At 37.0% G+C, this 27,730-nt stretch overlaps 1 protein-coding gene and 1 long non-coding RNA gene across 4 annotated transcripts in view; one reads left to right on the top strand and one right to left on the bottom strand.

Annotated features, from left to right (window-relative positions):
• The window catches only part of LOC141502528 (uncharacterized), a 48,003-nt gene extending 29,158 nt beyond the window's left edge, over window positions 1-18,845 (top strand). The window contains exon 3 of the long non-coding RNA XR_012472581.1: window positions 14,495-18,845. This is a non-coding gene — a long non-coding RNA (uncharacterized LOC141502528). The remainder of the gene's footprint in view (window positions 1-14,494) is intronic.
• CITED1 (Cbp/p300 interacting transactivator with Glu/Asp rich carboxy-terminal domain 1) overlaps window positions 1-27,730 on the bottom strand; it is a 139,166-nt gene that overhangs the window by 68,205 nt on the left and 43,231 nt on the right. For all 3 annotated transcript variants that reach the window (XM_074207278.1, XM_074207277.1, XM_074207279.1), the window contains one exon: window positions 10,101-10,221. The gene's annotated coding sequence lies outside the window, so the exon portion shown is untranslated. The remainder of the gene's footprint in view (window positions 1-10,100; window positions 10,222-27,730) is intronic.

Genomic DNA, 27,730 nt, shown 5'->3' with positions numbered 1-27,730 from the left:
GCAAGTGTTTTGATAATTACTGCTTTCTAGTCTAGTTTGAGATCTGGTACTACTAGCTCCTCCTTCACCCTTCCCACTTTTTGCATCAATTCCCTGAGATTCTTGACCTTTTAGTCTTCTTAATTTATTCTTCTTAATTTTTCTGTCATTTTTTTCTAGGTCTATGAAGTGATTCTTTGGTAGTTTGAATGGTGTGGCGCTGAATAAGTAAATGAATTTAAGCACTTTTGTCATTGGCCTACCCATAAGGAATTAATGTTTCTCTAACTATTTAGATGTCCTTATGTAAAAAGTGTTCCTATAGTTCCTGTATGTATCTTAGCAGGTAATTCCCAACTATTTTATACTGATGATTGTTCCTTTAAATAGAATTTCTCTTTCTTTTCTTGCTAGATTTTGTTGGTAATACACATAAATGCTGATGATTCATGACAGCTCGTTTCATTTCTTATAACTCTGCTGAAATTGTGAATTATGTTGATTACTTTTTTTTAGTTGACTCTCTAGGATTCTCTAAGTAAACCATCATAAATCTCCCAAAAGTGATGATTTTGTTTCCTACTTGCCTATGCTTAATCCTTCCCCCCGCCTTGTTTTGCTGATATTGGGAGTAAGTTTAGCACTAAATGTAGAGGTGAGGCTGGAGATTCATTTTTTTATCCATGTTGTTATTGGAGAGACCTCTAGATTATCCCTATTATAGATAATGCTGGTTTTTGGTTTTAGATACATAGATACTAATTATAATATAAAGGAAATGCTTATTTCTATATTTTATCATGCTTTTTTAAGAACAGGAATGGGAATTGCATCTTGTCAAAAGTTTTTCTGTATCTACTAATATAACCATATAATTTTTATTGTTCTTATTACTAATATAGTCATTTATTTTTGTAGTTTTTCTAATAACGTAGCCCTGCAGTCCTTTAATAAATTCAACCGTCAAAGTATGTAATCAATGTGATTTGTTGCTCTAGTCTTCTTGCTTAATATTTTATTTAAAATTTTTGCATCAATATTCATTAGGGATACTGTTTTGTCTTTTTCTGTTTTATCTTTCTCTGGTATAGGTATCAATAGATACCTATGTGTCACAGAAGGAATTAACCCCCCTCCCAGTTTTTCAAATATTTTAGGTAATACTGGAATTAATTGTTCCTTAAATGTTTGCTAAAATTTTCTTGTAAATCAATCTGTACCTATTTTTTTTCTTATGGCATTCCTCTTTGACTTTTTCAGTTTCTTTTTCTAAGACTGGATTATTTAAATCCTCTCTTTCTTGTTCTGTTCATCTCTGATATAGTGAACAGAGCACTGGAATTGGAGTCAGAAGACATGAGTTCAAATCATGCTTAGATTCTTACTGTATTCATTAAATGTGAAACATTGTTCCAAGTTATTCATAAAAGAAGTAAAAATCAAATCAAAACAACTTTGAGGTTTTTTTAACCTTACATTCAAGTTATCAGAGATGATAAAAGGTAGCAATAGTCAATGTTTGAGGAAATGAGAAAAGTCATTGTAACAAAAAAGAAAAAAAATTTTTAAAACAGCAACAATAAAGACTTAAAAATAAGATTAAGTTGACAAAACTGACTGGACCTAATCAAATACACAAACAACCCACGAGAGAAGTGGTAACATTTTTAAGGTCCTCAGTCTGGCTGTGAAGTTATCTCAAAGTTTCCATCAGAATGGGAAAGCACATGGAGCATTATTATCTACTAAAAAGGCAACTCAGAAGATATCAACCATCAGGGAACCCCGCCTCTACCGTTATATCTCAAAAATCTTTATGAGAAATGCTTATGCACGTCTTGGGGAAGGCATCTTTGATAAATACATGGGAAGGAAGGAGGCAGATTTTCACAAATAATTTTTAGCAATACACAGTTGTGCAGTTGATGGAGAAGGATAGAGTATAATGAACACTTCTGTGTTAATAGTTTATTAAAAATTATTTTTCATTGATGGATTCTATTTTTACATCATCATATAGTTTTGTTGAGCATCTCTTCCCCTTCCAGAGAGCCACCTCATATAACAAATGGTATTTTTCATGACAAAAAAGAAAGAAAAAGAAAAAGAAAACAATTCTGCACAACTATTCAATCCCTTGAAAAATTTTGCAAACCTGTGATATGTGCAATACCTTGTGGAGCCTCACATCTAGGAAGTTTTCTCTCCTCCCTCTTCAACTGAGTTGTCTTTATAGTTTTGCTATATTTCACTTTTGACTTTTTTGGGGGAGGGTAACTGTTCTTTCTATTGATGTTATTGTCATCATGCTTATTGTTGAATACAAAACCTCTTTTGACTTGGAGAGACAAAGTCCATCTTTGGGCACTCTACATAAAATTTTTTTTCAACTAGACATATGTTGATACAAGGTTTTCCACAATCCTACAATGCTAGTTTTGTTTCGTGCTCTTCTGAGTAACCATGTCAAGTGATGCAGGCCTCCTTATGTCATAACTGAGTGGAGGACTCTGGGAAGCTCCATGGACCCACCTTCCTTCCTCTCTTGGTTCTGTTCCTGACTTCTGCCTCCCCCCTCCAGCTTTTACCCTTTATGTTCTCACTGAATATAACCCCTTTGAAGACAGAGCCTGGTTCTTCCATTTGTCCTTCTAGTATTTGGCATACATTAAATCCTTATTTCCCCCTTCTCTCATTTTCCTTCTTTCTTTCCATTTCTAGGCCTGAAATAGACTCCCTCAAGATTATGGTTTTAGCTGCCTTTTCCATATAACTCTCTTCTATTCACCCCTCCTGCACTAATGGCTATGCTTTTATTTTCTTTCCATGTCTGCCCAGATATGCACTTGGGGGCAAACACTTGGTCCGGCCTTTGTCTTAGCACCACGTTTGAATGGAAGCTCCCTGAGAACAGGCACTGCTCCCTCCCTAGCCAGCTCAGAGCAGACACTTCATCAATATCTGTTGATGGCTTGATAATATCTTCATTTTATAGATGAGTAAACTGAGGCCTAATGAGTGCTGCAGGAAGTATTCAAACTGACCTCTTCCATGACCTACCACAAATGCACAGGGAATAGTAGAAGGGAGGAAAGAAAATGATGGAATAAAGTCATCTTTGCTTAACTTGAAGGGGGATTAGGAAGCCATTGAGTCTGGCCTTTCTCCTTTAAAGATGCAAAATGAGGTAGCTGAGGTCATCTAGGGAGTAAATGGCAAAATCAAGATATGACCCTAGCCCAGTGACTGCTGATCTGTTGAACTTCATCTAGATGCTGGCCCCTTAGCATCCCCCCCACTGCCAGCCATTCTTCATATTATATAACCTCCTTTTTGTAAACCAGCTTCTATGATTGGTACCAATGGCAGAGCTTTCCTCTATTACAGAGGAAGTGCCTTGTGCTTTCTCAAAAGATTGGTAACCAATTGGTTAAGTCTCAGGTTATTTTGATCCCCACCCCCACACAGATACATGCTGTGCTGAAGTCCTCTAAACCTCAAAGATCAAAGGAGGACATTACCCCTTGCCAAAACCTCAGCCCACCGCACCATTTCTGAAAAGTTTCTGACCCTCTGGGCCTATGCACCATCCCCACCCCCCAAATATACACACAGTACTAATGTTATAAGGATGCCAAGTACCTTCCTCTCCCCCTCACTTCTCTTTCTATAATTGGACCCCTGAACATTGTAGTAAGAGCCAGGCTGGGGGCTAGAAGTGAAGGTCGGGCAGAATGAGGGCCATTGAGGACAATGGATTTCAGCAACACTGGATGGGCTCAGCTCCTCCTCATCACATGTGCAACTGGGGCCCCCTAGTGATCAAAGCACATCCTTGGCCACTGAAGCTGACCCTTCCAGTTTCTGGTATTTTTTTCCCTGTCCACCCTATACCTGCATGACAGAGCCCCAAAGAACTCAAACAAAGAGTTCTAGGGCAGGTCTTAGAGTTCAGAAAGTGCCACCCACACAAAGCCCATGGGTCAAGGCACTTGTTAGCATTCTGGTTTTAGAGGACAGTAGGTTCAGAAAGATTTACTTCACATCACATGGTTAATGGCAGAGACAGGTGTCAAGCTGGGGGTCTTCCAGAACCAAATCCACAGCCTGTTGGGTAAGAGTCCCAGGGAACTTTATGAACCTCCCATCCACCCAACCCTAACTAGCACAGAGGCTTGATCATTCATCTTCTGCTCATGAAGCATTCCTAGATCTCCCAAGCTGGCAATAGCTTCTTCCTATGTGCCCTTGCTCCCATCCTGTACTGTATCATCATTTTGTGGATATCTCATCTTCCTTACTATTTTGTAAGCATCTTGAATTTAAGAGGCATACACAGAATGCCTCACTCTCTCTCTCTCTCTCTCTCTCTCTCACACACACACACACACACACACACACACACACACAGACATCATCATCATCATCTCATCATCATCATCATCATCATCATCATCTAATCACTAAATGTCTCTTGAGTGGACTTGTCTGACCAGATACCTTCCTGGCACCTTGAAGGGTAGAGATGGAATCTTTAACATTAACTTCCCCAGCAAAGTACAATATCATGCTCTGTTAAAAATATCTCTGAGTCAAATTCTCAATCAATATTAATTCATTTGATTTTAGAAAGCAACAGTATCAAAATAACTAGAACATACAGAACACTTAAGGAGAAAGATAGATAACCTCTTACCTTTATGGCCAAGTCCTCAGCTTGTCACGAACATGCAGGTTCCAAATGATACCATCTTTATTAATATCTCTTTTAAGTGGTCAATTCAGTTGGAATCTAAGGTTTATCTGTTGCTGCTAAAAAGCATCACACTATCCTCCAAGGCCTTAGAGCATGAAAGGAAAAGTCATTTCACCCATTTTTAAAAGTCCAATGTTTGAATAATTAGACAATAGCAATAATTTTATTTCTAAATGCAACTTGTGGTCATATTCCTGAAGTTTCTAAATATTGAGGGCTCCTCTTCTCTTTTTCCTTTATACAATCTTACTTGGTGACTCATCTCATCAGTTTCCATGGTTTCAATGATCATCTTAATGTAGATGACTCACATCTACTTCACTGTCTGTTGACTTTCAGTCTCGGATCCCCAATCACCTCTTAAGACTGAAAACTGAATGTTCCACAGACCTCTTAAATTGACATGTCCAAAACTGAACTCATTATCTTTCCTCCTAAACCCTCCCTTTCTCCATCCTTTCAGTTACCTAGGCTCACAGTCCAAATATTATCCTCCATTCTTTATCCTCTCTCCTCCCCCATATCCAATTAATGGTCAAGTCTGTGAATTTCTACTTTCATAACATTTCTTGTCTACTCTCCATTCTCTCCTCTTGTATTAACACTATATTGGTACAGGCCTTCACTGCATTCCTGGACTATTACAATGGCATGAATGGGGGGTGTCTGCCTGCTTCAAGTCTCTCCCTACTCTAGTCCATCTATGAGACTGGGAGTTCCCTGAGGGCAGAGACTATTCAGGCTCTATCTCCAGCACTTAACACAATGCCTGGAGTTGAAAAGCTAACAGATATTGATGATGATGATGATGATGACAAGAACAACAAAAAAAGTCCAAAAATCCCTCAGGCTGTTCAAAAACTGTTCTGCTCTTTGAGCTGATGGGACCCCAGTTGTCCTACACATTGAACTGATGAAATGCTAGTGAGCTTGGCCAAGATGAAGATGCAGAGTTTGAGGGTAGACTCTTTGAGGGGTGATGAGTAACCTCCCAACCCCCTTCTTCCTCCTGCTATGTCTAGAAGACCACTATATCTAAGATTCTATCTAGCTCCAAAATTAGACCCATTTCTTTTTGCTTTTCCACCTGGTAATTTGTTTAAGGCTTTAAGCTACTGCTTGGGTAGGTTAGACATGACAATGTTAGTGTCCAAGTTCATGGAAATGAGTGTCCCTCAGTACTCTGCCCTCATGAAATTCTATCTATAGTATTGTATGAAGTTCTGGGCACCAAGGGTTTGGAAGGGCATTGCTACACTGATGAGCTTCCAAGGAAGGAAAGTCAGAATGGTGAAGAGCCTGGAATATTAGCTGAAAAGACTAGAGAAGCTGTTTGCCTGGAGAAAAGAGGATTTGGGTGGGGGAAGACACCAGCACTATCTTCAAGTACTAAAATTATTATTGTTATTATTATTATTATTATTATCATTATTTGGTATATAACATGCTACAACCCTGTCTATCTCCCACCTTTAGCCTTTACTCACAGGGATTATTGTGGACACACATTTCATACTACCGAGTCACTCAATTGCCCTTTCTTATAGGATTTTTATATGATTCTTACTAGATGCAGGAGAGAGGGCTTTAGTTTTGGAATTGCATAGTTTCTTTACAGAAACCTCTCAAGGTAGTTTTGAAGACTGCTGGAATCAAAGACACAGTCCAGGATGGCATGCCTGTGCTCAATCAGCAAAGAAGAATTCAAAAGAGCCACGAGGAACAAAGTTACAATTATGTCCTCTCCAAAAGTTCACAGGAACTATTTGTTCCTCACCTGTGAGGGAAGCTTCTCAGTTTGTACCAATCTGGTCAGCTACAGTTGGACACATTGTGTCTTGACCCCAACCTCATGATGTTATTTTGGTCCTCATTGAAAACAAAGGACAACAACAGCCACAGCTGTGTGACAATTTAGCACTGTGCTAAATATTAGAGATACAAAGAAAAGCAAGAGACACTCCCTGTCCTCAAGGAGGACACAGTCAAATGGATACAGGATAAATAAAAAATAATCAACAGAGGAAAGGCACTGGAATTAAGAGGGTTTGGGAAAAGTTTTAGAAAATAGAATTTTAGTTGAGATTTGGAGAAAAACAGGGAAGGAAGGAGGCAAAAGATGAGGAGGAAAAGCATTCAGGTGTGGGGGACAACTAGAGAAAGTGCCTGAAGTCATGAGATGGAGGGTCTTGTTCATGGAATAGCCAAGGGACCGGTATCACTGGATTGAAGCAAATATGTCAAGGAATGAGGTGCAAGAACACTGGAAAGGGAAGAAGGAGCCAGGTTATGAAGAGCATTGAATGTCAGACAAAGCGTTTGGAATTTGACTCTGGAGGTGATACCAAGCTACTGAAGTTTACTAAGGATGGGGTGACATGATTAGACCAGCACTTAGGTAAAATCACTTTGCTGGCTGGTTATAAACAGCTTGTTTACTCACATTGGGACAAACCAGAGTGAAAACCTGACTCAGGAAAACCTTGCACATTATTTCATGCTACTTAGGCGAGGGGAAATGATTTTTAAAAAAGCAGAATGAATCAAGCATTCGCCTAACCCAACTGCTGTATCCTAACCACTGTTAACGAAAAAAATCCCAAAACAACAGAACATTGCCTGTCATGGTCAGTCATCCAGAAAGTCTGATATTAATAAGGGAAAGTTGAGTGCCAGGAAGACCACTGAAGAATAGATACTCTGAATGTGCAGGGGACTTTGAAAAATTGACCTTCTCTTTTGGCGATGGGGCACAAAAATATGCACATATTCTAAAGAGTTCTTTGTGGCAACAGGTGACCTCTTCCCACAGTCTCTGTAATTAGCTGAGAATTTAAAGTTGGTTGGTTTTTCAGATTCCTTGTAAAAAGAGGCAGGTCTCAGATTTTCAGAAACAAGAGTCTACTATACTTCCAAGACAGTGTGTTATTGTGATTGGCATGTCTCTCAACAAAATGGTATTGAGCAGCGAGGATGTGATTTTGATTAGGTGGAATGACTCAGCTCTTCCCATCAAAGAAAGGAGGGCCTGGCAGTCCTACCTCATGATATGGAATCTCAGAAGATAGTGTTCTCCCTAGGATGACCCCAGTCAAGTATGTCCAGCGTCAGGCTGGCTGTGCAAGGTTGCAGCCTCCTGTCTCCATCAAGAACTGGGAAGTTAGGAGGAAGTCAGAGAACATTAGGAGAAAGAAGAGGGTCAGGGTAAGACAATGCTTTATGGAAAGTAAAACCTTGTGGTCCAACAAGACATTCTCAAATCCCATAGCACAAAAATGAGATTATGAAGGTCAACATCTACAAAGATCACATTTTGGACCATACCTGTCCACCTTCATTAAGTCTAGGCAAAGAGGGGAGTGAAAAGCTAGATGGGATCATGAAGATTCCCTGAAGTAACCAACTCAAGAGGAAGGATTTTAGCAAAACGTGATTGCAGTCCTTGCCACCCCCCACCAAGACTACTGAAATATGATCCATATTTTAAAGCTATTGGTACAAACCCAGAAGACAGAAATGATGGCGAATTCTCTTTGTATCACACTTAGCAGTTTTCAAAGTGCCTTCACATAGGTAGGTGTACTTAAATTCTTAGTGCAGTTTTAAGCTTGAAACTTAGTTGAAACTTTTTGCAATATCTTCTATTATGTGATTTGATACTCTCAAAAATAAAAGAAAGAGAACCTATCATTCTTGCCCTTTTTTGACCTTTTTTTTACCCCCAACAAAAGAACCTTCCATTGCCTTGAGTCTCTCAGACTCTTCTGGAGCATTGTTGAATTTCTCATATAAACTGTAAGGGTGGAGGCTCAGAAATTTGTCATTTCTGTCTATGGTTTAGTATTATCACAATCCATGTTAAGTTGAGATTGTTGCTGTGATTGGCTCCAGGATCCAGGCCAATTACCCACTATTAACCCATGTGCCAGTAATCTTGACCACAAGGGTCCGCATTCAGAGCCTCCAGTTCCTTGGCAGGTGCTCTTTTCATTCTTATTCTCAGTCTCATTTTTTGTATCCTCACCTAGGAGCTTCTCCATTTCCATATCTTGCTGCTGAGGTCTGCTAAACAAAATCCCTATAGTTTGCAGCCTTGCCTTAGTTTACACATTGTGTTGAGTTTTTGGGGGGGGGTCACTTTTCCCTGCTCCAGAATCCACTGCTCACAGACTCACCTCCAGGTAGAGGGCTCATTTCCCCCCATAATAGAGGGGATCTTTCAATCTCATCCCGAGTCCAGACTATATACAAGTAATTTCTCAAACATAAGTGGGTCATGTCTGTACCATCACCTGGCCACAGTGAAAACAAGAGTGAGAGGCAACCCTCACTAGCAGTGTGCTGAGGACCTTTCAGTTGATGTCTTCTCTGAAAACTCAGGACCCAAGTTCGAGTGGTATGTCCCATACCCCTAAAATGTAGGCAGTGGCAAAGGCCAACTGTGACGAATATAAGGAATCCAAAATACATGGGTCAACAGGAAGGTAAGTAGGCTGCTTGCCAAGGGAAAACATTGCACTTACCCTCTACCCCAGGAGTTCTGTCAACTGCGGCAAAGTAATAACTCAGAGAATGCACTTTTTATTATAAAAATCATTAAAACATTTGGGGGGTTGGAAACATCTTTATCCTAAACTCCCCACAAAACATACTAAAACTTGTCAAAATAAAACAGTACAAATTCAAAAAATAACAAATCAACAACAATAAGAAAAAATATTGCAATAATTTTGTGATGCAACTAAGAGTATTGAGGGTAGTAGTTATATTTCTGAAAGTTTTCATCAACAAAAAAGAGATCAAAGAAGTGGGCCTGCAACTAAAAAAACTGGAAGAGCAAAGTAATGTTGGAATGGAGAACTCAATGACACACCCCAAATACCCTCCTCTCCAACAAAATCCTGCCCAACAAGAACCTGGGTACTATGATCATCCCGAATACACAGAAAGAAATCTATTCTCCCAGGTTCACAAATCTTGAGAGAGATTATAAAAGTTACTCACGAAACTTGCTTGCCCACTTAAAAAGAAGAAACAGAGTGTATGTACATTGTGTTCTGGGGACATTCAGTCAATTGGAAAGCCCTGGAACAAGACCTCAGAGCAGATGCTCAGTTTTTCCCCCCAAAAGTGAAAAGCAAAAAAAATTGGTCAATGCTTTTTTCAAATAGATTTTCCCCTTTCAGGTTCTCCACAAACCCAATGATCTATTTCAAGGGGAGCTTATTTGACCATTCCTAGAATTGGTCTCTTGATTCCCACCAAAACAAAGGCCTAGGCTAAGACAAAATAGGTGTGCTTGAAGGACCAGATAACATGATTTCCACAATAAATATGAATGGCACCAAAGCCTAGTTTTGCTCACCTTAACTCATGGGTAGCCACCAGCTAGAAAGGGCAGCAATCATCTACATCCTGTTACTAAGTGTTCACCCTGTGCCATGGAAGGCCTAGCGACAGCACAACCTTCCAACAACCACTTGGATCTGTAAAAATGAAAAAAGAAATCATTCAGTTGATTTTCTATAAGAATTCTAAAAAACACAACAAAATGACACTAAAATATCTCTTCTGCCAATTCAAATCATTCTGAATGTCTGTTTCCACCTAACTGGAGACCTCAACAATCCACTTGTGAGTTTGCCCTAAAGACTGAGCCTTTTAATTTTTATCAAGCATTCAAAATGAGGGGTGCCCATGACAAATATCACATAAGGGTCTAAAATAGTCAGCTTTTCAATAAGTCACATTGCTAGTGTGGCTTGTTTAGACTTTCCATGGTAACTCTAAACAGTAAAATGCCTGATTAACCAATGGTGTGCAGGACACATCTCATGCTTCACATTTATTTGTTTGTTTTTTTATTGTAAGGCAATGGGGTTAAGTGACTTGCCCAAGGTCACACAGCTAGGCAATTATTAAGTATCTGAGGTCAAATTTGAACTCAGGTCCTCCTGACTCCAGGGCCAGTGTTCTATCCACTGCACCACCTCGCTGCCCCTTTCACATTTATTTTTTTAAAAATTGTCGATAGTTTACTATTAGGAATTTTTCCTTAACAGTTTTCTTTAAAACCCCATTAATAGGGGGCAGTGAGGTGATGCAGGAGATAAAGCACCGGCCCTGGAGTCAGGAGGACCTGGGTTCAAATCCGACTTCAGACAGTCAATAATTGCCTAGCTATGTGGACCTTGGACAAGTCACTTAACACCATTGCCTTAAATAAATAAAATTAAAAAAATAAATCCCATTAACAGAAAGAAAGATCATATAGGGAAGGAAAGTTCATTTATAGAGCCCAAGTTATGCTCAATCTCCTGGTTTTCACCAAAATAGGGACCCTTGTAAGGTCCAAATGGGTAAATGTTAAAGATCAAAAACCTGAATGCCAGCAGTTCAAGGTTAACATGCCTTACTATATAGCTCAGAGGTGTTAAGTCAAAGAGGGCAACAGAGGCCATGGAAGGAGCCTTAACTGAAAAATTCATGGCCAAAGTGACTAAGTGGCTGAAAAGCTTTCTTTTATTTGCAAGTATTTTTAAATATACAATCCTGCATACACATATACTTGTTTTTACATATATAAAGAAATATGACAAGTAAAAATATTTTTTTCAAGAGCATTTCCTCTAAAAATCTCACAAAACTATTAAGGATTTTCAATTGGGATAGAAGAAAGGGCAGTTCATTGTTGATCCAAAGTTATTCTCTTGGTAACAAAAAAAAGGCCAGTGTAGATTACATGATTTAGCCTCTAGTATAAGGTGTCTTCATTTTCTTGACTGCTCTGAATAATGAGAACTCAAACCTAACCTTTTTCCTCCTCAACACTCTCTTCTCCCTTACCTCTCTAACTGCCCTCCCCAATACCTCTGATTGTTCATTCTCAATCTCATTTGCTGGATTTTCATCCAGGTCATGCTCACTAACCAGAGGCATCCATAGGGTTCCATCCTGGGCCTCTTCTCTTTTCCCTCTATAACAAGGGTTTGCAAACTATGGACTGAGGGTCAAATGCAACCCAAAGTCTACTTTTGCACCACTGTAGAACTAAGACTTGTTTTTATACTTCAAGATGTAATAAAATTTTATTGAAAATTTTTTTAAAAATTTCATTTAAAAACTTTTTTAAAATTCTATTTAAAAACTCCATTCTTAGCTCATGGGCCATGCACAGTATGGACACATGTTGTGGACTAGATTTGGTCAGTCCTGTTCTCTATACCATTTCAGAAATTTGTTGATCTCATCAACTCTGATGGATTGTATTGTCTGGATGTCTCATAGACACATTAAACTCAACATTTCCAGACTGAATTCATTATCTTTCAGCCCGAACTCTATGTTCTCCTGAACTTCCCTATCATTCAAGGTAGCATCCTCCTCCTAGACATTCAGGATCATAACCTAGGTGTCATCCTGGACTCAACTCTCTCTTGCCTTCCACAACCATTGATAATGATCAAATCCTATCATTTTTGCCTTTGTAACACCTTACTATATGCTCGCTTCTCTCCTCTGATGTACAGGCTCTCATTATTTCCTCATGCCTGGACTATGACAATAACCTATTGATTGATCACCCCATTCCAGTCTCTCTTCCTAAAGAGCAGGTCCAACCAAGTCATCCTTCCCATTCAATTCTAGTGGCTTCCTATTACCTCCAGGATCAAATATAAAATCCTTTGACATTCAAAGCCCTTTATAACCTACCCTACACCTGTTTTTTCTAGTCTTATACTTTATATCCCAGTCACCACCAAATACTCTGATTCACTGACAGTAACCTCCTTGCTGTCCCTATATTCTGACTCCAAGCACTTGTACCAGCTGTCTGCCATTTCTGGAATGTCCTCCCTAATCTCTAACTTCTGGCTTCCTTCAAGTACCAACAAATGTTTACATTCTATGTGAAGCCTTTCCCACTCCTTAATTCTATTGTCTTCCCTCTGTTGATACCGTCTTGATCTCTTTGTACATGTTTTCTCTCCCATTAGATTGTAGCCTCCTTGAGAGCAGAGACCCTTTTCCCTTTCTATTTCCAGAGTTTGCCTCATAAAAGGTATTTGATCAATGTTTTCTGCCTTACTGACTCAGCCAAAGCTCACAGGAGTAGACCTTGACAAGGTAGAAGTCATATTCATTGCTTTCTACCTGATTCAATTGTTCCATGGAAGTCCCATATGTGCAAAATCCCTGATCAAAATGCTAAAGCTGCTGCATACAGTTCTTTTCTTGCCCTAGCTCTCTTTGGCTAGAGGGCAGCAGTTTTACTCTAAAACTCCTCATACATCAAATTAAGACTTTTGAAAGAACATGGAGCAAAGAGTTACTTGTTCATCCAAAGTTACTCACAGTCAATGGTAAGCAACAAAAAAATGGATTAGCCAATGGTAGCCCTAAATAAATTTTCTTTTTAAAAATTAATTAATTATTCTAACTACCTGCAAAGATAATTTTCAACATTCAATTTTTTTAAGATTTTAAATTCCACATTTTCTCCCTCCCTCCCCCTTGAGTGTGAATAATATGACATAGATTATACATGTATATGTATGTTAAACATATTTCCATATTAGTCATGTTGTGAAAGAAGAAGGGGAACAAAACACCATGAGAGGGCAAAAAAACCCCAATAAAGCATAAAACAATTTTTTTAAAAATAGAAAATAATATACTTTGGTCTGCATTCAGCCCCTATAGTTCTTTCTCTAGATGTGGATGACATTTTCCATCACAAGTCTTTTAGAATTATCTTTTTTTATTTGTTTTATGGTAAGGCAATGGGGATTAAGTGACTTGTCCAAGGTCACACAGCTAGGTAATCATCAAGTGTCTGAAACCAGTTTTGAATTCAGATCCTCCTGACTCCAAGGCTGGTATTCTATCCACTATGCCACCTAGCTGCCCTCTAGAATTATCTTTGATCATTGTACTGCTGGAGAAGAGCTAACTCCATCATAGTGGATCACAATGTGCACAATTTTCTGCTGACTCTGCTCACTTCACTAAGCATCAGTTCATGCAAGTCTTTCCAGGTTTTTCTGAAGTCTGCCTGTACATGTTATCTTACAGAACAATAGTACTCCATCACATTCCTATACCATAATTTGCTTAGTCATTCCCCAATTGATGAGCATCCCCCCCCCAATTTTATCACAAAAAGAGCTGCTATAAATATTTTTGTATATCTGAGTCTTTCACTTTTTATGATCTCTTTGGGATACAAACCTAGTAGTGGTATTGCTGAATCAAAGGGGATACCCAGTTTTATTGCCCTTTGGGTGTAATTTCAAATTGCTCTCCAGAATGGTTGAAACAGTTCACAAATCCACCAACAGTGCATTAATATCCCAGTTTTCCTACATCTCCTCCAATATTGATCATTTTCCTTTGTTGTCATATTGGACAATCTGGGTGTGAAGTGATATCTCAAAGTTGTTTTAATTTGCATTTCTTTAATCAATAATGATTTGGAGAAGTTTTTCATATGACTAGAAATAGATTTAATTTCTTCATCTGAAAACTGTTTATATCCTTTGATCATTTATCAATTCGGAAATGACTTGTATTCTTATAAATTTACCTCTATATATTTTAGTGTATATATATATGTGTGTATATATATATATATATATATATATATATTCCCTTATCAGAAACACTAGCTGTAAAAAATGTTTCCCAACTTTCTGTTTTCCTTCTAATCTTGGTTATATATAAAATTTGCTAAAAATTTTTTTTTCTTTTTTCTTAAAGGATAAGACACTTGGACCTCCCAGATTATTCTGGATGACTGGAACCCAAACTGAAGCATATTCATCCACAGATCATAAGTGTACAAGTAGGAAGAGGAGTAGTCGTCCTGATACATAAAAGAACTTATTACAAGACTGGCAGAACTGCATAACTTTTTTGAAAGCATTTTCTTCTTTTTTCTTTTGTTGGGAAGGGCAAAAGTTCTGACTTCAAGGTTCCACAATTCTAAGAAAGATTTTCAACTGAAAAGAGGGGAGGACAGGTCATTTATCTATTTCAAGTTATACTCAGTCTCTTGGTAATGAAAAATGGTCTTAAGTAGTTTCACTCTAACCATTAGACAACCTGATCTAATTCACCATTCTGATTTCTGGAAACCGTGACAGGGTAGCTGGTATCCATATTGCCTGCTGTTCACTTTATTTGTATCATGGAAAGTTCTATATGTGTAAAAACTTCAATCAAATTGCTAAACCAAAATATTGTTTTAAATCTTGTTCTCTCTGTGTATGTCTCTCTTTGCAAGGGCCTTTCCTGTGGCACAAACCTCATTCATGAAAGATTCCTAATTAGTGGAAACTCAATGTTCTTTCTTGTATGAGGTTAAGAATTATCAAGAGTTTGAAAGAGAAGAGATACTGCTTTTTTTGACTTCTGGCTTTGGCATTTGGTAGGGAGTCAAACCTTGGATATATAGGTTTGGGGCCCTCTTTACCTATTAAGGACTAGTGAGTGGGATTGCAACTTGTATCTAAAAATGATTTCTTTTAGACTAATAATATTTGTAGTTGTTTAGTCGGTCAGTCATTTCCAAGTCTTTGTGACTCCATAGATCATAGCATGCCAATATTGTCCATGAGGATTTCTTGGCAAAGATGTTGGACTGTTTTTCCATTTCCTTATCTGGTGAATTAAGCCAACTAGAGGTCAAGTGGCTTGCCCAGGTCACACAGCTAGTAAGTATCTGAAGGCAGATTTGAATTCAGGTCTTCCTGACTCCAGGGCCAACACTCTATCCACTGTGCCATCTCAGTACACCTAACAATATTTAGAGGGAAATAATAGAAATAATTCTTTGGGGCAGCTAGGTGATATAATGGATAGAGCTCCAATCTGGAGTCAGGAAGACCTGAATTCAAATATAGCCTCAGACACTAGCTGCAAACCTCAAAATGGGTCATGAAGGGTTGGACTCCACTGAAAATCAACTGAACAAACAAACAAAAACAGATATAATCCTAACCTGCTACCATTTCTCTGAGGAGAAGAGATTAACCAGTCTCTAGCCCCAGCCTCCTAATACTCTCCTGGCAGGAATCAAGGTATGGATTAGAGTTATAGATTTCTGTCTCCTTGTAAGCCACATCTAGATAGAACCATGTGAAATACATCACCTGCATGGGCAACAGAGGCCACAAACATACCCTTACCTTCCAAAATCTCACAAAACTAGAAAGGATTTTCAATTGATGGTGCATTTGTCCAGCTCAAGCCAATCTGGGCAGCCTTAAGGAAGGGACAGCTCCATTTGATTCCTAGCTCTGCTTGCACGGAACCTGGTAAAACATACTCACCCAGAGCTCCTTACACCACTTGGGCCACATGGGTAAACTCCTGAAACTGCTGAATGCCTTTTCTTTGATAAAACACAGCTAGACTGTGTTTCCTCAAAACTTCCCTAAAAATCCCTTAATGATTTTCAGATATGATAGATTTGTCCATTAATCTATTCAGTCATACTCAGTAACAAAACAGGCATATCATATTCCCAGTGGCTTGCCCCTAAGGATAAAGCACCTTGATCTTCTTCATTTCACCAAATGACTAGAATCTCAGACCAACTTTATTCATCCATAAATCATGGTTTTCCTACCAATCAGGGTATTAAGTCCTACTAAGCTGCTTTTCCTGAAGGTGTTGCAAACCCTTACCCAACTAAAACCTTAAACTCATAAACTAAAACCCAGAAGCATGCCTTGCCAAGGAAAACATTGTTCCACAATGTTGTTATTGAATTGTATCCCACTCTTTGTGACCCCATTTGGAGTTTTCTTGGGAAAGATACTAGAGTGATTTACCACTTCCTTCTCTGGTTCATTTTACAAATGAGAAAGTTGAGGCATACAAGGTTAAGTGACTTGCCCAGGGTCTCACACCTAGCAAATACCTGACGCCAGATTTGAATTTATGAAAAATGGGTCTTTTTTGACTCCAGGCCTAGCACTCTATCCACTGTGCCATCTAGCTGCCAGATGGCCATGCCTACAATGGCCATACCAAAAAGGAACACCAAGGTACTCCTGGTTATTGATGGTGATCAATCATTCTCATTCACAGATTTTCCAAAGGGTTTTTAAGAGCTGAAAAGTGTTCAGAGACATTTCAAAGTAATAGGCTCCTCCAAAATGCAGGTACAGAAAGGTTACTTTTAAAATTTTTTTTATTTGTTTTTTCCAATAATGTGCAACAGTAGTTTTCACTAATCATTTTTTTGCAAGGTTTGAGTTTTACATTTCTCTCTCCTTTCCTTCCCTCCCCCGACAGAAATATATAGGCTATACATAGATCCATATTAATCATGTTGTAAAAGAAGAATCAAATCAAAATGGAAGAAAAAAACATAGAGAAAAAAGACATAATACATAAGACAACTTTAAAAAGTGAAGATAGCCAACTTTGGTCTGCATTTAAACACCACACTTCCTTCTCTGGATATGGATGTAATTTTCCATCGCAAGTCTGTCTTTGATTATTGTACTGTTGAAATGAACAAGCCCATCATAGTTTGGTCATCACCCAATGTCCTTCTGGTTCTGCTCATTAAACTTGGTATCAGTTCATCTAAGTCTCTCCAGGCTTTTCTAAAGTCCCATCTCTCATGATTTCTTGTAGAACAATAGTGTTCTATTACATTCATATATCACAACCTGTTCAGTCATTCCCCAGTGGATGGGAATCACCTCAATTTCCAATTTTCTTGCCACCACAAAAAGAACTGCAATGAATATTTTTGTACATGTGGGATTTTTTAAAATAAGATGTTACTCTTTTATTTTTTTGGTTTTTGCAAGGCAATGGGGTTAAGCGACTTGCCCAAGAACACATAGCCAGGCAATTTTAAGTGTCTGAGGCCAGATTTCAACTCCTGGGGGCTAGTGCTCTATTCACTGCACCACCTAGTTGCCCCATAAGAAGTAACTTTTTAAAAAAAGAATTAATCCCAGAAGTATTTGTTGAAGCATTGCCAGCAACTACTCTCTACTGCATAAAAGAAGTTTAACTATTCTCCAATGAGATTTAAAGAGCATTAGTTTTTCATAATTCCCAAGACTGCCTACTTCTTCAAGTGAGGAGTCATCTCACCTGAACTTTGATTAAGAGGAGAAGGATCTTGAAAACACAGCACCTCTTCAAAGATTTTCTTTTGCAGTTCAAGAACCTGCCAGTAATTCTTCATCATCTCATACTCTTGAAGCTACTGATGACTTTAATTCTCTTTGTGAATGTAAAAAAACCCAACTCCTCCTAACAGTCTTCTAGAAGAAGAGATTAGTCAAAAGAATGACAAAGAAAGGAAGCCGAATAGAAAGAAAGTAGAAGCGAAGAGCATAAGTGGAATGACATCTAAAGAGATACAAATACTAAAGAGGTGCAAAAGAAGAAAAGAAAAGGGAACTAGAAAAAAGTTATAGCAGTGTTCTATAGACAAAGAAAGATAATTTCTACAAAGTTCCTTCTAAGTCCTCTTTTTGAGATCCCTGAGAGCTCTTCTATGACAACTCTCAACATACAAAAGATGTCATTTATTTGTTGTTCAGATGATTACAACAACTCCACATAGACAGGTAAAGAGGTAAAGAATCCTGGGTCAAAATTACCCAGCTGGAAGACCTAAAATCTTTAGCTAAGTAGTACAATGAGTGCTGGACCTGAATTCTCATCCTGTCTCAGATACTCTAGTTATATACTGACCAAGGCACTTAAGCTCTTGGGATCTTAGTTTTTTATTTGTAAAATGAATATAATAATAGCACCTAATTCCCAGGATTGTTGTAAGGATCCAATGAACTAAGGAAGGAAGAACATAAGAATTTTTTAAGTGCCTACTACCATCCAGACACTGCTAAGAATTTAACAAATATTGTCTTCTTTCAGTCTTGCACATTTTAAAGTGCCATAGACAGTTCTTTTTTCAGAGGCAAAGAATTGGAAATCAAAGGAAGCCCATCAAGTGGAAAATGGTTTAACAAGTTACGGTATATGAATGTTATGGAGTACTATTGCTCTATAAGAAACCACAAATGGTTGGACTTTAGAGAAACCTGGAAAGTATTAAATGAACTGATAGAGAACAAAGGGAACAAAACCAAGAGATCACTGTACACATTAGTAACAACATTGTGATTTGATCTCTAGGATAATTCTGAGAGATCTGTTATACAATGTCATCTACATGAAGAGAAAAAACAAAGGAGGTAGAAAGGATGGTAGAAAAATGTGTAACTTAAAAATTTGTAAATGGATAAATGTTGAAAAACAACCATAGCATATAATTGTAAAAATAAAATAAAATATCAACTTAAATTATAAAAAGTAAAGTGCTATAGATATGCTAACTAATTTTTTTCAATTGATATTTTATTATTTTTCCAGTTATATGTTATGAAAGTTTTTCAACATTTATCTACATGTAGATGTATATTTTAAAATTACATAATTTCCTTCTACCTTCCCCTCCCACCTCCCTCCCTTCAGTGGCTAACATTCAGGTGAATATTGTACATACACATTTGTATTTAACATGTTTATAGATTAGTTGTTTTCGGTATGAGGAATTCAGATTAAAGGAAAAGAAAGAAAACTATGAGATAGGAAAGAAATACGTAAGAAATTTTTAAAAAAGTGAATGTAGTGTTCATTCATATTCTGTAGGGATTTTTGTTTTGTTTTGTTTTTCTTCCTCTGGATGGGGATGGCATTGTCAATAGTTGGTCTCCTGGGGTTGCCCTAGTTCTCTGAACCACTGAGAGGGGCTTCATCCAACAAGATTGAGTAATTCACAACATTTTTGTTAATGTGTACAATGCTCTCTTGGTTCTGCTGCCGTCACTCAGCATACATTCCTATAATTCATCCCATGCTTCTCTAGAGTCTGACCATTCATAGTTTCTTATAGAACAACAGCATTCCATAAGAATCACGCACCACAACTTGTTCAGCCATTTCCTCAATTGATAGGCATTCCCTCAATTTCCAATTCTTTGCTACTACAAAAAGAATTGCTATGAATATTTTGGAACATGGGCGAACTTGCCTTATTTTTTATGATTTCTTCTGGATATAGGCCTAGTATTGGAATTGCTAGGTCAAAGGGTATGATCAGTTTTATTAATGCTAACAATTATTATTTTTATTCTTTTAAAAAGTTTTCCCAGAACCCAGAAATCTAGTCTCAAGTTTATGATGAGAATGACACATCTGAATATGCTAGGTAATGATTCATCCCTTGGGAATATTTGTTTTTTACTGGGATTCAGAAGTAAGTACCTTAGTCATTTATGAAGACTAATCAAAACACAAAGAAGTTGGAGCCTGAAGACCATGTGAAAAAAAAGAACCAAGGACAACGTCTGTCATCTTTCTTCTTAACAGAAGAACATATATCACCAAAATCCAAAAAAAAAACCAAAACAAAACAATTTTAGTCTGTGATTATTCCAAATGTGGAAAGTGTTTCTGAATATAAATGGTTTGACAGTAGGCAGCAAGTAGAAGATGGAAGTACCATATGTGAAAAGCAAAAAGAAGACCAGTCTTTGAGCAATTTCTTCCAAGAGAGAAATGAGTAGTCTAGGAGATGCTGAAACAAACGAGACTGTAGAAGAAACCTAAAGTTACAATCCTGAATTAAAAAGAAAAGGAAAAGGAAACAGAGAAGAAGCTTTATTTATTGTCCAGAGGGTCACGGGATTCATTTTGAGGAAATCAATTGCTCCCTCCTGCTTTAACAACTCAGAGAAAGACTTCCCTTTAGATAATACTGAAATATTTTCCAATTGAACTGAGTTTGTTGAATAAGGTTTTAAGAGATTTAATGATGGTAGAACAAAAGTAAGATGCAGCATAAGATTGCAAAGAAATTCAGAAAAACCAGACACTCCCTCTGGTTTCACTTATTGGTCCTCTACTTCTTGTTATTCCTATAGAATCAAAAGGGGGACAAGTATTCTGATCTAAGACTAAAGAATTTGAACATGTATGCCACAGACAAGGGCCAAGAAAACTGAAAAGGCTTCTCTGACTGGAGCTTCTCCTATGGTTAGGAGGAAGGGCATTTTTGCATTTGCTCTTTCAGAAATTAAATGCCAAAGGAACCAAATATTATAGGAGAAAAAGTTTTTCTCATAGAAATGAGGAAATCTGTCCAAATGTCACTGAAAGAAATCAAAATACTGGAGAAACCGGCATTTCTTTTCAAAGAGATTGTTTATTTTTATTTTCAGTTGACATCCTTCAGAAGATCTCAGTGTTACATAATCTTTTTGAAAGTCCCAAGGCACAAGATAGTAGAGTAAGAAAGGAAATCTCCTGAACTTTCCTAAATTCACTTCCAACAATTATAAAATAGAAACAAATTCTGGACCAGCAAAATTAAAAATATGGGTGAAACAAATTTCCAGCCTAAGATAACTTGAAAGGTCAGCAGGAAAGGTCTGTCTCACTCATGTAAAAGGGGTTTGCAGTTTAGGATAGGAAGCATTCAGGCAAGTCAACAGCTGACTGTACCCCAGCAAGGCAGTTAATCCAACTGACCTGGAAAATAGATCCAGAAGATAAAATTTAAGAATTATTGGACTACCTGAAAGTCATAAAAGGGGGGGGGGGGGAGCCAGGCCATCATTTTTCAAGAAATTATCAAAGAAAACTGCCCTGATGTCCTAGAACTAGAGGGTAAAATTGACACTGAAAGTATTCACTAATTACTTCCTAAAAGAGATCCCAAAATGAAAATTCCCAGGAACATTATAGCCAAATTCCAGAATTCCCAGGCCAAGGAAGAAATACTGCAAATATACAGAAAGAAACAATTTATATAACAAGGAACCACAGTCAGGATTACACAGGATTTCACAGCTTCTTTAATAAAGATAAGAAAGCTTCAAATAAGATTTTCTAGACAGTAAAAGAGATAGGATCACAACCAAGAATCGCTTACCCAACAAAAGTGAGCATAATCCTTGGGAATGCGAGAGGGGGTCATTTAATGAAATAGAGGACCTTCAAACATTCCTGAGGAAAAGACCAGAGCTGAACAAAAAAATTGAATTTCAAACACGAGACTCCAGAGAAATACAAAGGGGTAAAAAGGAAAGAGAAGACATAAGGGATTCAATAAGGCCAAATTGTTTTCATACCTACATGGGAAAATGATACTTGTTAATAATTCTTAAGAACTGTATCACTTTATATCACAGAAGGAGTATACATATACAGAGGCTACAAGTATAAGATAACTTTACTGGGATGATAGCCAGAAAATAAAATTATGGGTTGAGAGAGAGGATTGCACTGGGAGTAAAATGAAGGTAAAGGTAGAATGGGGTAAATCATCTCACATGAAGAGACATGAAAGGCCTATTAAAGTGGAGGGAAAGATAACTAAACATCTATGCATGAAGTGGTATAGCATCCAAATTCTAAAAGGATGAATTAAGTGAGTTAAAGAAGAAAACAAACAGTAAAACTATACTTTTGGGAGATCTCAACTTTCCTCTCTTGGAGCTAGATAAATCTGGCCACCAGAGAAAACAAGAAAGAAGTTAAGGAGGTGAACAGAATTTTTGAAAAGTTAGATATGATAGACCTCTGGAAATAACTGAATAGGGATTCTCAGAGGTGCATGGCACATATGCAAAAATTAACCATGTATTAAGGCATTAAAAACCTCACAATCAAATATAGAAAAGCAGAAATATTAAATGCTTCCTGTTTATATCATAATGTAATACAATAATTACATTCAATAAAAGACAGTTGACAGATTAAAAAGGAAACTAAATAACCTAATCTTAAAGAATTAGTGGATCAAAGAAAAAATCATAAAAATGATCAATAATTTCATTAAAGAGAATGAGAACAATGAGAAAATATATCAAAGTTTACTTAGGAGAAAATTTTAGAGTTAGAAAAAACATAACAAAATTCATTGGAAAGAACAAAAGGTTAAGACTATCAAGGAAATTAATTTTTAAAATGTGAAAAATGGCAGCCTAGTTGTACTATTATAAAGCAGTAATCATCAAAACTATCTGGTACTAGCCAAGAAATAGAATGGTGAACCAGTGGAATAGATTAGGTACAAAAGACACAGTAGTAAATGACCATAGGAATCTAGTGTTCGATAAAGCCAAAGACCCCAGCTTCTTGTATAAGAATCTATTATTTCAAAAAATTGCTGGGAGAATGGCAAAAACTAAGGATAGAACAACCTCTTATACTATATACCTAGATAAGATCAAAATGAATACATGATTTAGAGTAGACTAATATCATAAGCAAACTAGGGGAGAAAGGAATAGTTCACCTATCAGATCTATGGAAAAGGAAAGAATTTATGACCAGATAAGGGACAGAGATGGAGAGAGAATGATGAAATATAAAATGGATGATTTCCCATTATGTTAATTTTTTTGTACAAAACCAATGTAACCAAAATTAGAAGGAAAACAGAAAGCTGGGAAGTAGTTTTTACAGCAAGTGTTTCTAATAAAGGCCTCATTTCTCAAGTATATAGAGAACTGAGTCAAATTTATAAGATTATAACTAATTTCCCAACTGACAAATGGTAAAAAGATATGAATAAGCAGTTTTCAGTTGAAGAAATCAAAGCTATTTATAGTCATATGAAAAAATGCAATAAATTGCTATTGAGAGAAATACAAATTAAAACAACTAAAAGGTACAGATTGGTTAATATGATAGAATAGAAAAATGATATATGCTTAAGTGGATGTGAGAAAATTGGGGCACTAATGCATTGTTGGTGGAGTTATGAGCTGATCCACCCATTCTGGAGAGACATTTGGAATTATGTACAAAGGATAATAAAATTTTATAAAGGACTGTTAGGTCTGTAGCCCAAAGATATCATAAAGGAAAAGGACCTATCTGTACAAAAATACAGCAGCTTTCTGTGATAGTAAAGAATTGGAAATTGAGGAGACACAACAATTGAGGAATGACTGAACAAGTTGTAGTATATGAATGCATGGAATACTATTGTGCTATAAGAAATAAAAAGCAGATAGATTTCAGAAAACCCTGAAAAGACTTACATGAACTGATGCAAAGTGAAGTGAGAACTTAGAGAACACTGTACACAGTAACAGCAACATTGTATGAGGTTCAACTGTAAATGACTTAGCTCTTCTCAGAAATAAAATTCTTCTGACCAAGGCAATTCCAAAGGATTCATGATGAAAAATGCTATCCACATCCAGAAAGAAATGATGGCATCTGAATGCAAATCAAAGTAAAATATTTTCACTTTATTTACTTCTTTATGTTTTTTCTTTTTGCCTTTTCTTCTTTCACAACTTTTTATGATAGTACAAAAATAACATATTGTATTGCTTATCATCTGAGGGAGGGAGGGAGATAATTCAGAACTCAAATTTATCTTTACATGCAATTGAAAAAATAAAATACTATTAAGAAAAAAAGTTCCAAGGCACTACATCAGTTAGAATATATGGCTCTTTCCAATTTTAAAGGAAACTAATCCTTTGGTTTTTTTCTTTCTTCTTAAAAGATACTTTAGCGAGACTATTAGTATGAAAGAGTGACAACTATAGCCCATTAATGTCACAAGTCTCCACTTGTATGCTATCTGAGTATAGCTACCTCATGCTAACTACCATGGAAATTTAGTGTTATTTATGGGAAGGCTACATTTGATATCTAAAATGAATTAATTAGATAACTGAGAAAAATTAATCACAATTGATATCTTCTATATAGAATTACAAAAGGCTTTAAGTAAATTGGAGTCAAATGAGCCTGAGGCTATAAAAACCAGCAGAAGGGCTGTAGTTTGCTTTTAAAGTAGAAAAACAAAGCTATATTTTCAAGATTAGTATAAAAATGGACACTCCATAAAATTTTGTCTAAGAATTAAAGAATGATTTTTTCTAGTAAATGTGAGCCAGTGAAAACTGGTTTGACAGGTAAAGTCCCAACTTCTCAGGATGCATTTATTTTTGTTCCTGTTCAGTAGTTTTCAGTCATGTCCAACAATTAATGACCCCATTTGGGGTTTTCTTGGCAAAGTTACCTGAGTGGCTTGCCATTTCCTTCTTTAGGTCACTTTACAGAGGGGGAAACTAAGGCAAAGAGGGTTAAGTGAATTTTCCAGGGTCACACTGCTAAGTGTTTAAAGCTGAAATCTAGAGATTGGTCATTAGCCCCTTGCCCTACTGGCTAATTAACTTTTCTGACTCTCATTCCTTAATGGGCAAGTCTGAAAATGCCCTCATTTTAGTGGTCTCAATTACCCATTTTACAATGGGTGATAGGGCAACTCTATTGGCTTTTTCTCTTAAATATTACATAAATTTGAGCCTAAGAAGACTTTGGCTTTTTAGTGGAGTGTAAATATTATTGCATGTCCAAAGCTGCCCTGCTATGTGTTGCCTATGGGCTGAGGACAATGAAGTCCATGCACTGACACTGTCCCCCATTGGTAACCCTACTATTGTTAGCAGCAATAAAATTTTGATTGTTATTTTTTTGTGGCACTGTTGCTCTTCATCTGAACCACTCTCTCCCTGTTTGCACTGCAGTTAAAAGGTAAACTACTTTACTTGCAGATCTCAGATGTTTGTTATTTTTTTACCTCCAGGGAAAATTGCACAGGAAAAATTATTAAAACCTAATCTGAGGGGTGGCTAGGTGGTGCAGTGGATAGAGCACCAGCCCTGGAGTCAGGAGTCCCTGAGTTCAAATCTGACCTCAGACACTTCATAATTACCTAGCTGTGTGGCCTTGGGCAAGCACTTAACCCCAGTGCCTCGCGAAAATCTTAAAAAAAAAAGAAAACCTAATCTGAAATACAAAGTATCTTAAATAAATTTTCCAGTGCCTTATTTTATAAAAACGAATGTGCCATTAAAGATCCTTTTAAATGAATGAAACTAGAAGATACTGTTTACTTTCAGTTAAGCTATCTGTACCTTCTGAAATGGCTAGGTCATTGACCAAGATGCAAGGCTTGATAATTCTTGGCAATAAAATCACCCAGATGAGTTATGGCGAACTCAGAAATTAATAGAAAAAATTCTTCTTAACATGAAATAATGCTACCATATTTAATTTTAAGTAAAAAAAAAACCTGAAAATGATCTTAAGTGATGGGGCCCAAGAGAAATAGTCTGCCAGCACTTAGATGGCAGTAGGCCAATTTACCCTTAAAGAGTAACATTCTTACCTTCATCCCATAGTATTTCCAATATTGAGCTTTAGTTAGCTAGCATTTAGAATTTGGCTTTTCTTAGTCAAGCTTTAGTCTCATATTAGTAATTACTTGAAGGAGTATAAGCATCTATAAGACAAAAAAAACTGTGCATCTTGAATTTAAAAACTCATGGAAATCATTGTGTCATTAAACAGTTTTCTTTCAAGTCCTATGATTCATTCTGTCCTGAAAGCAGAAAGTTGTTAACAAATATAACTCTTCATCAATTATACAGCAAGCTCGAGCTGGGAGGCAGCATTGGGTTGCTTTCTTAGCACCAGCGGATCTGCAACTTCTTAAGCACTAAAGAGATTTTTTACATTAATACTTCAAATGATACTTCAAATGATCCCAGCTCCTACTAAATGGTGGCTTGTTTAAAAAAAGGGGAGGATTTTTTTTTGTAATATGAAACATGGGCTTTTTGTTATTTGTGGTTGATATAGGCAAGTCAATTGCACTTCTAGAATGACTATTTCTAGTTAGTCTTTTGTTTCCTATTATTTGTCCTTCATTTTTTTATGTTTTTGTAAGGCAAATGGAGTTAAGTGGCTTGCCCAAGGCCACACAGCCAGGTAATTATTAAGTGTCTGAGACCGTATTTGAACCCAGGTACTCCTGACTCCAGGGCTGGTGCTTTATCCACTCCGCCACCTAGCTGCCCTGTCCTTTGTTCTTGAAGAAGACTATGACATTAGAGAGCTGATGCCATGACAAGCACATGAATTGGATTGGATCGAGGGGGCAACCAGCCTTACTTTCTCCTCCAGAGCCATCTGGGTCCAGTGGTCAGATATGAATCAGAACTACTGGAGGTGACCCTGGATGAGAGGCAGTCAGGATGACTTGTCCAAGGTCACATAGCTAGTAAGTATGAAGTGTCTGAGGTCAGATTCAGACACTCATCCTTCTGACTCCAAGACCACTGCTCTATCCACTGTGCCACCTAAACATCTCTGATATCATCTACTTCAGTTTTTCTCTATGGTATAATCTAAAGCAGCATCATATGATTTGGATGTTCTTGAATTTTACAAATTGTGCTTCGTTTCTTTCTTTTTTTAAAAAAAGTGTCTTATGTACTACATTTTTTTTCTTTTAGTTCTCAGTCTTTAATAGGGAGGGAAAATGTTTGATATATGCATGTTTCCTTTATCTCTTAATGATTATTTTTTAAAAAAATAAATTTTTATTGATATCTTCTATTTCTGACATCACAATAGTATCCTTATGTATCCTTTTCCGGAGAGCCATCCCACATGACAAATAGTATTTTTTAGAAAGGAAAAAAAACTCAGCATAACTGATCAATACATTGAGAGAATGTAAAAACCTGTGCAGTATGTAATACTTGTGGATCTCCCACAAAGGGGTTGACTGTATATCAAACTGCTTACCTGGCTCAGGAAGGGAGACAGACAATTTGGAACTCAAAATTAAAAGAAAAACCCAAATGTTAAAAATTATTTTTACATATAATTGGGAAATAATAAAATATTTCTATATCTATTTTTTAAAATGCAAAAAGGGAGAGAGGTAAGAGGCATCTTCTCATATCTCTTCATTCAAATCATGCTTTATCTTTATAGTTTTGTCACAATTCCTTTTTATCTATATTGTTGTATAATTCTTCCATTGTCATTGTTGCAGTTCCTGTGTATATTATTTTCTTGGTTCTGTTCACTTCCCTCTGCATCAGTTCATGTAGATCTTCCCAGACTTCT

The sequence above is a fragment of the Macrotis lagotis genome, chromosome X (genome assembly GCF_037893015.1).
Source record: "Macrotis lagotis isolate mMagLag1 chromosome X, bilby.v1.9.chrom.fasta, whole genome shotgun sequence".
In the NCBI taxonomy this organism is placed as follows: Eukaryota; Metazoa; Chordata; class Mammalia; order Peramelemorphia; family Peramelidae; genus Macrotis; species Macrotis lagotis.
Note: the sequence above shows the minus strand (reverse complement) of the source record. Positions and strands in the feature narration are given on the sequence as shown.